The following is a 14,474-nucleotide window of genomic DNA, read 5'->3' as shown; positions in this document are numbered from 1 at the left end:
TCGCTGCTCCGACGACACTTATTAATATTGCTCTTTGTTTCTCTGCATCGTCGATCCCGTTAGCTGCGAAAAACTGCTCGAGTATTTCCGTATACTCATCCCAAGTCTGATTCTTTGGATCGAACGCTACTAGCGTGCCAATTGTAGCCATTTCCGCTTCGAGGTCACTGCCTTCTATTTCCAGCCGAAAACTTTTGCATTCTTTGAAAAGCTAGCCAAACCTGTAGCCGACTCCATCACTTTATTTTCTTCTCTTTTCTTTCAGTCCGATCGCCCAAACTCCTTCCCCCTAAACGTCCTCGTCGCCAAAAAGATGTTGCATCTTCAAAAAATAAAAATACAATAACTGAGCCTTACACCGGAGTATCGTTGCACTGGTTTACTGAACCTTTCTTTCAGGGCATGTACAGAACATGAGCATCCATTTTCTACTGCCTCCTACAGGACACACACTTCTTCCACTTCCTTACACATTAATGTAACACAGAACTAATACTGCCTCTCCTGGCATTACCATTGCAACAACACACTCATTCTGTTTCTTTCAGAAGAATAACAGGAACTTAGGATGTAGGTATCTATGAATAATAACTATTATGTATACTCATATATTTATATAACCACTTATTTCTTGCGATACCACAATTCCGTATTTTAAGGGACGGTTGGCAACCCTAAGAAGAGTTTTGAAGCTTTTGCAGGTGAAGCAGAATCATTGATCTGCCTGCTCGTTGTTCTTATAATAAATTCTAGGTGAGGAGGAAAAGCCACTGGGCACAGGGAGAGCCAACACCCCAGGAACGTTTAACCCACAATCCTGCAATCCTAATTACTGTATTTAGTTAAATGCTGCCACCTGGCATGGCATTTTAAAATCAACAGCAAACAAGTTCTGCTAACTTTCAAGTTACTTTTTATGTTTCACAACATACAGTCAGGCTCCACACGCATTTAAATGACAACAACATTTTTGTAATTTTGGCCACAATACAATTTAAGAGCAAACAAATATTCATGTGATTGTCTAAGGAGCTTGGGAAGAAACGTGTCTGGACTTCTTTAAGTTGGACTTCTGTTTAAGTTGTCCATTTTGGACAGAGAGGACAGATGGTTTGAAAGTGGAGTGAAAGAAGCCATCCATGTCCACTGTGAACAACCATCTTTGAACAGAGGCGGTGGCTTACGACACCAACTGTCTGCCATCTATAATCCAGTTTCGAGATCCCTCCCAGACGCCTTAACGCCCACTCACATCCTGGGCCATTTGACGTCAGGAAATCACATGATAGGGTGGATAGGTTTCACAAGAAGTTCCCCCGAAACCCATTTTCACACTTTGGCTCGTGTGATTAGGTAGGATCATTAGGAGGTCCATTGTCCCTCTTGGGGGGACACTCCCATAAGGCTTAAATCTGGGACTCTCCACCAGAGGCGGAGCCAGACATTTGAAACACCCAGGGCTTAGCCCTAAAGTCAAGTCAAGTCAAGTTTATTTATAGAGCACATTTAAAAACAACCAAGGCTGACCAAAGTGCTGTACAGTAAATACAGATAAAAATACAATAGAACACAATTTCGTAAAACACCTCGCTGATCAAATAAAAAATAAATAAACAAATAAACTAAACCTTTCTAAAAGCCAATGAAAAGAGGTGAGTTTTAAGAGCAGTTTTAAAAGTTTCTAGGCTTTTGGAGAATCTGACGTGAGGAGGTAAACTGTTCCACAGTCTGGGTGCAGCCACAGCAAACGCCCTCTCTCCCTTTGTCTTTAATTTATACCTGGGAACATCTAAAAGCATCAGATCGGCTGACCTCAAAGATCTCCTGGGGCGGATACTAAAGGGTAGTATGCATGTGGGATTTTTTATTTATTTTTTTGGGGGGGGGTTAGAAATGACTGAAAGATTAATAGAGATAAGATAAGATAAGATAAGAGTTTTCAAAAGCACGGCACCGACAGAAGTTACAGAGTTACAGAATATTATATATATATATATATATACACACACACACACACACATATATATATAAATACAGAGACAGATATAAATAAAATATACGAAGGGGATAAATAGAATAAATAGGAATAAAAATTAAAATACAAGTGATTTGCACATTTCAAGTATTGAGGTCTATTGCACATTTGACTATTTACAAAAGTATTGCACAAAGGTATTGCACAGTGAGATGAAGAGGCACTACAGCTTAGTTGTTCCCCCCTCCTTTGTCCTCCTCTCTCCCCTCCCTCTCCCCTCCAGAGAGGAGTTAAACAGTTTGATGGCGTGTGGGACAAAGGAGTTTTTAAGTCTGTTAGTTCTTGTCTTGGGGAGAAGCAACCTGTCACTGAACAGACTCTTCTGATTGTTTATGGCCGTGTGCAGAGGATGCCCAGCATTGTTCATAATGTCCAGCAGCTTTTTTAGTGTCCTTTTCTCTGCCACTGTCACCAGAGTGTCCAGCTTCATGCCGACCACAGAGCCAGCCTTCCTGATCAGTTTCTCCAGCCTGGATGAGTCCTTCTTTGCTGTGCTGCTCCCCCAGCACACCACAGCATAGAAAAGTACTCCAGCAACCACTGACTGGTAAAACATCCTCAGGAGCTTCCTGCAGATGTTAAAAGACCTCAGCCTCCTGAGGAAGTACAGTCGGCTTTGGGCTTTTTTATACAGGTGCTCTGTGTTGCATGACCAGTCCAGTTTATTGTCCACCCACAGCCCGAGGTACTTGTACTTGTTGACCACCTCCACCTCCTCCCCCTCTATCTGAATCGGCAGTGGACCTTCTCTGGACCTCCCGAAGTCCACAACCAGTTCCTTAGCCTTTGAGGTGTTGAGTTGAAGGTGGTTTGTGTGACTCCATGCGACAAAGTTCCTCACCAGACTTCTGTTCTCCTCTTCCTGATCATTCCAGATACACCCCATGATGGCTGTGTCATCTGCAAACTTCTGAATGTGGCATAATTCAGAGTTGTAGCAGAAGTCAGAGGTGTACAGGGTGAAGAGAAGAGGGGACAGCACAGTTCCCTGTGGTGCTCCTGTGCTGCTGACCACAGTGTCAGACGTGATGTCCTTCAGCCTGACGTACTGTGGTCTGTCGGTGAGGTAGTCGGAGATCCAAGCCACCAGGCAGGGGTCCACCTCCATCCTGTTCAGTTTTTCCTGAAGCATACAGGGCCGGATGGTATTAAAGGCACTGGAAAAGTCAAGAAACAGGATCCTGACCGTGCCTTTTCCCCCATCCAGGTGTGAGTGGGCTCTATGCAGGAGGTACAGGATGGCATCCTCCACTCCGACATCCGCCTTATATGCAAACTGTAGTGGGTCCTGGGCATGTTGTACCTGTGGTCGGAGGAGGTTGAGGAAGAGCCGCTCTAGAGTCTTCATAAGATGTGACGTCAGTGCCACCGGTCGGAAGTCATTCAGCTCATTGGGCCGGTTCCTTTTGGGGACCGGGACGATGCAGGATGTCTTCCATAGGGCGGGCACTCTCCCCAGTCGCAGACTGAGGTTGAAGACTCGTTGTAGCGGCTCCCCAAGTTCAGCAGCACACGCCTTTAGCATCCTAGGACACACCTTGTCTGGGCCTGCTGCCTTTCTGGGGCGAAGCTTCCTCAGTTGTCTCCTGACCTGATCCACTGTGACACTGGGAGATGTTTTGGAGGGGGGGGGGAGAAGATGTCTTGCTGCTGAGAGAGGGATTGGAGGAGGGGGGTGTCTTAGTGTCAGGAAGGGGGGGGGAAGCGAGGGAGGTAGGAGAGTGGGGAGAGGACTCTGTAGTAAAGGTGAGGGTGGGGGGGGTTGTGGGCTGGTCAAACCTGTTGAAGAAGTTGTTGAGTTCGTTTGCCTTCTCCACAGTCCCCCCCCACTGTGCTTTTCTTGGTGTTGTGGCCTGTGATGGTTTTCACACCATTCCAGACCTCCCTCATATTGTTCCTCTCCAAATTCTGCTCCACTTTCCTCCTGTAGGTGTCCTTTGCTTCCCTCAGGCAGCGTTTCACCTCCTGCTGTGCTGCTTTCATCTCCTCCTTCACTTTGCTCCTGAAAGCCTTCTTCTTCATGTTGAGGACAGCTTTGACTTCCTGTGTTACCCACGGTTTGTTATTAGGATAACACCGTACCATCTTAGCAGGGGCGACCGTGTCCACACAAAAGTTGAGGTAGTCTGTAAGACAGTGTGTTGCCCCCTCTATGTCCTCACCAAGTGGGCTCAGAAGCACATCCCAGTCTGTGGTGTCATAGCAGTCTCTGAGAGCATCCTCCTTTTCTGGGGTCCATCTCCGGATGGAGCGCGTTGTGACAGGCTGCCTTTGGACGAGGGGTGTGTATTGTGGCTGTAGGGAAGTAGGTGGTCTGACTTCCCTAGTGGGGGGAGGGGGGTGGCTCTGTATGCATCTCTCACATTGGCATACAGTAGGTCAATTATCCTGTTGCTCCTTGTGGGACAATTCACAAACTGGTGAAAAGCAGCCAGAGTAGAATCCAGTGTGGCATGATTAAAGTCTCCAGATATAATAATGAAAGCCTCGGGGTTTTGTGTCTGAAGTCTTGCTGTGACTGTGTGTATTTTCTCACAGGCAGCTGCTGCGTCGGCCCTCGGAGGGATGTAAACACACACACAGATCACATGATTGAACTCCCGAGGTAGATAATATGGCCGCAAGCTAACAGCTAGCAGCTCCAGGTCCGGACGGCATACCGAAACTTTAACGGAGACGTGTCCAGGGTTACAGTATCTGTTGTTAACGTAGACAATGAGTCCCCCACCTCTGCTTTTTCCGCTGGCCTGCGTGTCCCTATCGGCTCTCACGGATGTGAAACCTCATAGGTCTACGTTAGCCTGCGGCGTTAGCTCGGTTAGCCACTTCTCCGTGAAGATAAACAAGCTGCACTCACGGTATAGTCTGTGGTTGTTCAGAGCGCACAGTTCGTCCATTTTATTCTGTAGCGAGTTCACGTTGCCCATGATCACTGTTGGGATTGATGGTTTGAATCGCCTCCGGTGATCCGCTCTCCTCGCTCCAGCTTTGCAGCCTCTGTAGCTCCTCTTTATCTCAGCCGGGATGTTGTGTCGCATGCCGGTCTGTCCCTTTGTTCTTAGTGCCAGTAGCTCGGCTCTCGAATAGATGAAGGAGCTGGTTCCAGAAGTTTTAAAAAGTGCATTATCCATCTTGTATCGCTATATCTAAGAGGTATAAGTAGAGTAACTAGAGGAAGGTGAAATAAAGTTTGAAAGCCTAGTCTAAAAAAAGTTAAAGTTAAGAAAAAGGTGCGGTGTTGCAGAGCTACTTGGAAAGGCTGCCGTCACTCCAGCGCCATCTTTCAAGTAGGCTCTGTAATAGGCTCTGTTTTGAGTTTTGTTCAAAAAAGAATGACTTCATATAGGGAAAAATATATATCACATATGCAGGACACCTTAAACTAGGTTTTTAATTAAGCAGCAAGGCAGAACAAAATCAGGGCTGTATCAAGACACGAGGACTAAACCCCAATTCAACCAGACCCAGAACTGATCCTGAATTAAAACAGGACTACAACAGTTCAAAATCAGGACTACTTGGGACTTAACCAAGACAGAACCAGATGATAGTAGCACTAAAAATCACCATAGACCTGCACTACACTTGTTTTTTTAATTCTACCAAAGTCCACTATTTAGATTGAGAAAAGTTTATATAATTATTTAGCCTTGTTGTGCAAACAAGCCTGCATAACTTAATAAATATAGAATTTGAAAAATAGCAAACCTCAAAAGAAACACTAGGTACGAGATACATGAGGACCTATGATACGGTGATACTTTTGGTAAACAACCATTTGACTAACATGTGTGTCTCACCTGCTCTTGTTCATCTCTGTTCTGTCCTCATTCTCCTCTCTCTCCCTCTCTGTTCCTCTCTCTCCCTCTTTGTGCTGACAATCATCAAATATACAGTTGAAACCAGATATTTACACACTCTTCAGATCAAAACAAACACCTTTTTAATTGTAACATCAAATCAGACTAAATGTTTATTTTTTTAGATTAAATATAAAAAACATATTTGTTAACTTTAAGTGTAAAGAGAGAAACTATCTGTATTTCTTAATTACAAATGGCACCAAATTGTATTCAAACTGAGCCACACTAATGGAGCTCCACGATTCTCTTCCTGGTGTTTTGGTTGACATCTCTTGATTTTCCCATGTCACAGAAACAGGCTCTGTGTTTTGCCTTATATGCATCCACAGCTGTGCCACCAATTTACTCACATGGACTAACCTATCAGAAGCTTCTTCAGCTCAGAATGGAATCGTCTGGAGTTTTCTTATTAATTAACAATAAACTTAGTGTACATGTACTCCTAATTTTGATCAAAGTGATAAAAAATAGACAGCTCTGTCTCTCTTTATTCTGACATTTAACTAATTCAAAATATATTTCAATATTTATCTAAAACAAAATGTTTTCTCCCTAAAGTGTATGTAAATATCTGGTTACAAATGTGAATATCCTGCTGTGTACTGAAATCCCTCTTGTTTTGCATAGAAATATACTGAACAACATACAAAGCATAATATATAAAATAACATTTACCTGAGTTTTTTCTTTGAAAGAAGCCTCTAATGTCCATTCTTATATTTCAGTACATAACTAAAACCGATTTAGTCGGGGAGAGTAAGAACTGAAAATATGAAATAAACACACGTAAGCTAAGACTCTCTAAAAAAAATAGCATTTGTTCGGCTTTTCATTTCACCATTTGTTGATTCACTTGAACAGCAAGTAACGTAATATTGGTCAAGTGATCAGTTTGATATCAATCTTTCGTGATGCACCGTCATATTTACATTATTTGTACGGTACGAATGATTTGCTTTGGTACCTGGTCAAACTTAAGCTCTCCTTAGTATGGCTGGCTCCGTTTCTCCAACAGCGCACTCACAGGCAGCAGCTGCCCCGCCCTCTCGCTCAGTCGCTTAGTGCCTGAGCTCGGATCATACCAATATCAGAGGGGATGCACGCACAATCGTAAATTCCCATAGTGTGCACTATGTGCTTCGAATATTGCTTGCACTTTTTGTTTTATACAGTATGAAAAAATTACACTCCAAAAGACCCCGGGCTTCTGACAAAAAGACCCAGGCTTAAGCCCAGTAAGCCACCCCCACGCTCCGCCCCTGCTCTCCACCATTTGACCTTAGAAGAGAAGAAGCTTCTCAGATGAGAGGTGACACATCTTCAAGCAACTTAAAGAGCAAGACTCAGGGAGGGCCAGCCAATACCTAGCTGCAATATGTTTTCTGTAGTAAAATATTGTGGTCAGTGGTATCAGATGCTGAGCTGAGGTCCAACAGGACAAGCATTCCTGCCTTAACCATTTTGGCATCCTAACAAGATTTTAGGTCTTTAACCACTGCTCTACAGTGCACGCTGATATAACACCACGGACAGCTGACTGTGGAATATTTGGTATCAAGGAAATGTCTCAACGGGACTTTTTACAAAAGCTTCATCCTGTCATAGTACCACACTGGAGCTCACTCATCTCCTGAGGGCGAGCGATCCTTTCACAGATATTTGATTGGAACACTTGAATTCAGTAGCGGTTTTTGATATGGGCGACATGGGTGGTTGCCCAGGGCAGCATCGTGGTGGGGGGCGGCATCACGGGCATTGGCAAAAAAAAGTTGCTCGCACTCATGCTGCCCCGACATTATGCCAGCGCATTTTGGGGATGGCATAGGCACCCATCGGTGTTCTTACGGCCATTTGCTGCAGGGTGCCCTCCGTTTGCGAGGTGCGCCTGCTGCTTGCGGCACAGGGAGGAAAGGGCGGGGCGGCGGGGGATTCTCTGGCTGGCTGGAGCAGCATCTAATAACCAACTCTCAAATTAAAACAAAATAAAAACAAACCAACAAACACGAAAACACCAGACATTATGATACAGACTTATAATCTGCACCGATGTTTTTTCGAAATTCTATATGCGAAAAGTGAGCGTGAGAGCCCTCGGTGCGCCTGCTTGCTGCTGAAGTCAAAGTAAACTTTATCCGGTCGTTAAGTGATGACGTGACGAATCCTACTTCCGGGCCTAAAGTAGTCTGCATTTAATATGGCTTTTGTGTTGTTAACATGTTTAATGTTTTGTATTTTCTTCTATTTAATCTCAAAAAGCTCCTAAAACAGTCAGTGATCACTGTTGACCTCACTCGGCTTTTATTACCGCTAATCATTTATTTAAGCTCAGTTTTTAAAACCTTAGGATGTAATCTACATTCTGGGAGCTGAGGAGAGCAGCTCTCAGACTAAATTTTAGGAGAGGATTGTTGTCCCATTCTTGTCTGATGGAGGATTCTAGCCACTCAATCATCCTGGGTGGACGGGAGCAACAACAAGCATGTGTTTAATGCACTCCAACAACTATCTGAGTTTGTTCTGCCACTGGAAAGTAGGGGTCTGAAACGGTAAGATAAAAGTGACACTCGTGACTATGCAGCTTCACTTTTATCTCGCTACCTTTAATTGCCATCACAACAGCAAATTTACCCCAGACCACAAACATCGGCTCAGAGAGACCAAGGTGTTCAACCATGCAGGCAATTTTTTATGCTGAAGCTGGTACTCCAGGTAAGAATGAGTCTGGTAGTACCAGTCACCGTCAGGCATCACGTCAGAGTAACGGACGTCTGTGGTCTATTTTTTAATGTAAAACGTTCTGTGTGTTCACAGCATTAAAACTACATTCAACATTTCATTTAAAAATTTAACAAGTCTCTTACATACGAATTGGATAAGGTCTAACATGGTCGTACACAACAGTTTCCTTTCAGCTGCTCTTGTTAGTGCATCAAAGGGATCTTTGTTCCACCATTTTGCTGCTTCAGTTGAATATGCTGTGAATCCCGTATAGTAGACTCTTGTGCTGTTGTACTCCATCATCAAGTTCTTATTTAAAAAAAGTTAATTAGTGTATATTCTGCATATATATTCCCAAGTATAATGTAGAACATGCTCTTACTTGGTCGTCTGAGAGAACTGAAATAAAAGGAAAGAAGTGTATTGATGTCAACAATCAATAAACTAGAGGAGGATCAGGATCAGAGAGGGGTGGACAGGACATAAGACACACTTTGAGAGAGAGAGACAGAGATGAATAATAACTAATGACTAAAATGGTCATTTGGGGTGATATAATACTACAAGGTCTTTAAGATAAGATAAGGCCTGAATGACTTTAAATTTGATTCTGGATTTAAAAGGTTAACAGTGTAGAGAAGATAATATGGGAGAAATATGCTCTCTCTCTCTCTGTCTCTCTTGTTCCCGTCAGTACTCTCTGATGTCATAAATAAATTATTCATTTTATGTTTAAATTATTTTGGATACTTAGGTTTTTACATGCTTGTTTTATCTGTAAATGTGTACATATGTACAACCCAGATTGTAACTGCAGTTCAAAATAACATCCACTCATTGCTAATTATAGACTTTGAGATGAACTAATTAGATGAACTCTGTAGTCTGATTTGTTCTTTGTGAGCTTCACTGTGTTTATCATGTCTCTCTCTGCTCTTTTTAGTGTTGCTTAGCTTGCTCATCCGTCATCTATTAATTTCCCATTGACTCTAGTGACTCTAGTTTTGTTTGATCAGAGAGAGTCACATAAAATAAAAATGTTGCTATATTATTTCTTTTCTTGTGTCTCAGTCTGCTAAACTCCATGTGTGAGGAGATGCACTCAGTAAAGCTAAGAGCAGAGAAGGAGAAACTAACATGAAAGACAACAGTAAAGATTCTCACTGCGAGCTGAAATACAAATAGTGTTTTTTACATTTTTCACTGTATCGATCTTCATCATTTGTTATTTGTCATGGCCATTGGATCTGGGAGCTGTGACCATATTTCAGTGTCTCATCCTCTCTGTCTTCATGTTTACTTTCCTTGTGTCACATTCAGCTTGTCATCTGGTCACACTTATAGTGGCTTGCAAAAGTATTCGGCCCCCTTGAACTTTTCCACATTTTGTCACATTACAGCCACAAACATGAATCAATTTTATTGGAATTCCACGTGAAAGACCAACACAAAGTGGTGAACACGTGAGAAGTGAAACAAAAATCATACATGATTCCAAACATCTTTTACAAATAAATAACTGAAAAGTGGGGTGTGTGTAATTATTCAGCCCCCTGAGTCCATACTTTGTAGAACCACCTTTTGCTGCAATTACAGCTGCCAGTCTTTTAGGGCATGTCTCTACCAGCTTTGCACATCTAGAGAATGAAATCCTTGCCCATTCTTCTTTACAAAACAGCTCCAGCTCAGTCAGATTAGATGGACAGTGTTTGTGAACAACAGTTTTCAGATCTTGCCACAGATTCTTGATTGGATTTAGATCTGAACTTTGACTGGGCCATTCTAACACATGGATATGTTTTGTTTTAAACCGTTCCATTGTTGCCCTGGCTTTATGTTTAGAGTCGTTGTCCTGCTGGAAGGTGAACCTCCGCCCCAGTCTCAAGTCTTTTGCAGACTCCAAGAGGTTTTCTTCCAAGATTGCCCTGTATTTGGCTCCATCCATCTTCCCATCAACTTTGACCAGCTTCCCTGTCCCTGCTGAAGAGAAGCATCCCCAGAGCATGATGCTGCCACCACCATATTTGACAGTGGGGATGGTGTGTTCAGAGTGATGTGCAGTGTTAGTTTTTCCGCCACACATAGCGTTTTGCATTTTGGCCACAAAGTTCCATTTTGGTCTCATCTGACCAGAGCACCTTCTTCCACATGTTTGCTGTGTCCCCCACATGGCTTGTGGCAAACTGCAAACGGGACTTCTTATGGTTTTCTGTTAACAATGGCTTTCTTCTTGCCACTCTTCCGTAAAGGCCAACTTTGTGCAGTGCACGACTAATAGTTGTCCTATGGACAGATTCCCCCACTTGAGCTGTAGATCTCTGCAGCTCGTCCAGAGTCACCATGGGCCTCTTGGCTGCATTTCTGATCAGCGTTCTCCTTGTTCAGCTTGTGAGTTTAGGTGGACGGCCTTGTCTTGGTAGGTTTACAGTTGTGCCATACTCCTTCCATTTCTGAATGATCGCTTGAACAGTGCTCCGTGGGATGTTCAAGGCTTGGGAAATCTTTTCTGTAGCCTAAGCCTGCTTTACATTTCTCAATAACTTTATCCCTGACCTGTCTGGTATGTTTTTGGACTTCATGGTGTTGTTATTCTCTTAGACAACCTCTGAGGCCGTCACAGAGCAGCTGTATTTGTACTGACATTAGATTACACACAGGTGCACTCTATTTAGTCATTAGCACTCATCAGGCAATGTCTATGGGCAACTGACTGCACTCAGACCAAAGGGGGCTGAATAATTACGCACACCCCACTTTGCAGTTATTTATTTGTAAAATCTGTTTGTAATTATGTATGATTTTTGTTCCACTTCTCACGTGTACACCACTTTGTGTTGGTCTTTCACGTGGAATTCCAATAAAATTGATTCATGTTTGTGGCTGTAATGTGACAAAATGTGGAAAAGTTCAAGGGGGCCGAATACTTTTGCAAGCCACTGTATTTAGCATCCTTACTGCCTGTGTCTGCTTCTTTGTAGCTATGTCCTGTTTATACATTGAAAGGCTTGTTTCCTCTATGCCATGTGTAGCTTTACTTACTTTCCTTGCTCTCACTGATTTGTTGTTTAGTTTACCACTTGTTTCCTTCTCATTTGTTATCCCTTGTATATATTGTCTCCAACTTCCCTTGTCGTCTTCTCTACTTATCTATGCCTCTAAGCTGTGTTCTCCATGTTTACTGACTTTGCATTTCCTGTGCGTCTGCAAATCTAGTTTACCATCTATAGAGCCTATCGTGACATTACTAGTAATGTTAGATTACTGCATCCCTATCCCAAATTACAAGTGAAGCAGATAAAAAGCTGTTGGATAAATTATTTTATGAAAATCAAATAGATCACCAAAAATAAGAGGAGTTAACACAGTTAAAACATGAAGAAATATAAAATGCCATAAAACCTTAACAATGTGAATAATATGGCACATACACTAAATCAATAACATAAAATAATTAGTAATAGCCGTAAAATTAAAGTTGGTATTCATGTAACTACTCCTTTATCGTTCACATTGAAATGGAAATGAATTCTGTGTTTACAAATGATCTGACGCAAGAGACGCACATAGGAAGATCTTGTAGCTCTGAAAGAAGCTGATCTATATCTCAACACCTGTAATTTAGTCAAATGACTGAATGGAGGGAGGGGCTGCCCTGCTCAAGCAAGAACAGACTTCATTTTACAGTCACAGAGCAGACTGTGCATTTTTGTGGTGTCAGAATTTATCAGCAGAATAACGTTCACAGGCCTCTCTGAGTTTCAGTCAGGTTTCAGAGCTCATCACAGCACAGAAACAGCTTTGGTTAAGGTTACAAATGATCTTTTTATGGCCTCTGACAGTGAACTCATCTCTGTGCTTGTCCTGCTAGACCTCAGTGCAGCGCTCTTTACTGTTGACCATAATATCCTATTAGAGCGATTAGAGCATGCTGTAGGTATTACAATTATTGCGCTGCAGTGATTTGTATCATATCTATCTAATAGACTCCAATTTGTGCATGTAAATGGAGAGTCCTCTTCAACTAAGCTGTAGTGCCTCTTCACCTCACTGTACAATACCTTGTGCAATACTTTTTGTAAATAGTCAATGGTGCAACAGACCTCAATACTTGAAATGTGCAATTCACTTGTATTTTTATTTTTATTCCTATTTATTCTATTTATCCCCTTCGTATATTTTATTTATATTTGTCTCTGTATTTATATTTGTCTCTGTATTTATATATGTGTGTGTGTGTGTGTGTGTGTGTGTGTGTGTGTGTGTGTGTGTGTGTGTGTGTGTGTATAATATTCTGTAACTGTAACTTCTGTCGGTGCTGTGCTTTTTGGAAATCGAATTTCCCAGAGGAACCCACCCGAGGGATTAATAAAGTTCTATCTTATCTTATCTTATCTTATCTTATCTTATCTTATCTTACACACTGAGGTTAATTATGGTGTTCCACAGGGTTCAGTGCTAGGACCAATTCTGTTTACATTATACATGCTTCCCTTAGGCAGTATCATTAGAAGACAGCATACATTTTCACTGCTATGCAGATGACACCCAACTCTATCTGTCCATGAAGCCAGATAACACACACCAATGAGTTAAACTGCAGGAATGTCTTAAAGACATAAAGACCTGGATGGCTGCTGACTTTCTGCTTCTTAATTCAGATAAAACTGAGGTCATTGTACTCTGCACTGAAAATCTTAGAAATATTGTATCTAACCAGATTCTTACTCTGGATGGCATTACCTTGGCCTCCAGTAACACTGTGAAGAACCCTGGTGTCATTTTTGACCAAGACATGTCCTTCAATACACATATTAAACAAATATGTAAGACTGCTTTCTTCCATTCATGCAACATCTCTAAAATTAGAAATATCCTGTCTCAGAGTGACGCTGAAAAACTAGTTCATGCATTTATTACTTCCAGGCTGGACTACTGTAATTCATTATTATCAGGATGTCCAAAAAGCTCACTGAAAAGCCTTCAGTTAATCCAAAATGCTGCAGCAAGAGTACTGACAGGGACTAGAAAGAGAGAGCATATTTCTCCTGTATTGGCTTCCCTTCATTGGCTTCCTGTTAAATCCAGAATTTAATTCAAAATCCTGCTCCTCAAGGTCTTAAATAATCAGGCCCCATCTTATCTTAATGACCTTGTAGTACCATATCACCCTATTAGAGCACTTTGCTCTCGCTCTGCAGGCTTAGTTGTTGTTCCTAGAGTATTTAAAAGTAGAATGGGAGGGAGAGCCTTCAGTTTTCAAGCCCCTCTTCTGTGGAACCAGCTTCCAGTTTGGATTCAGGAGACAGACACTATCTCTACTTTTAAGATTAGGCTTAAAACTTTCCTTTTTGCTAAAGCATATAGTTAGGGCTGGACCAGGTGACCCTGAATCCTCCCTTAGTTATGCTGCAATAGACGTAGGCTGCCGGGGATTCCCATGATTCATTGAGTTTTTCCTTTCCAGTCACCTTTCTCACTCACTGTGTGTTAACAGACCTCTCTGCATTGAATCATTCTTGTTATTAATCTCTTTCTCTCTTCTACAGCATGTCTTTATACTGTTTTCCTTCTCTCACCCCAACCGGTCGCAGCAGATGGCCGCCCCTCCCTGAGCCTGGTTCTGCCGGAGGTTTCTTCCTGTTAAAAGGGAGTTTTTCCTTCCCACTGTCGCCAAAGTGCTTGTTCATAGGGGGTCATATGATTTCTGGGTTTTTCTCTGTATCTATTATTGTACGATCTACTGTACAATATAAAGTGCCTTGAGGCGACTGTTGTTGTGATTTGGCTCTATATAAATAAAATTGAATTGAAAAAAAAATAGTGGATAAAAGTAAATGTTTGGGTGATGGTCAGTCCAA

The sequence above is a fragment of the Diplotaxodon limnothrissa genome, linkage group LG17 (genome assembly GCF_057381915.1).
Source record: "Diplotaxodon limnothrissa isolate DT_005_m linkage group LG17, D_limnothrissa_male_GT1.1, whole genome shotgun sequence".
Taxonomy (NCBI): Eukaryota; Metazoa; Chordata; class Actinopteri; order Cichliformes; family Cichlidae; genus Diplotaxodon; species Diplotaxodon limnothrissa.
The sequence above is the reverse complement of the archived record's forward strand: the minus strand, read 5'-3'. Positions refer to the sequence as shown.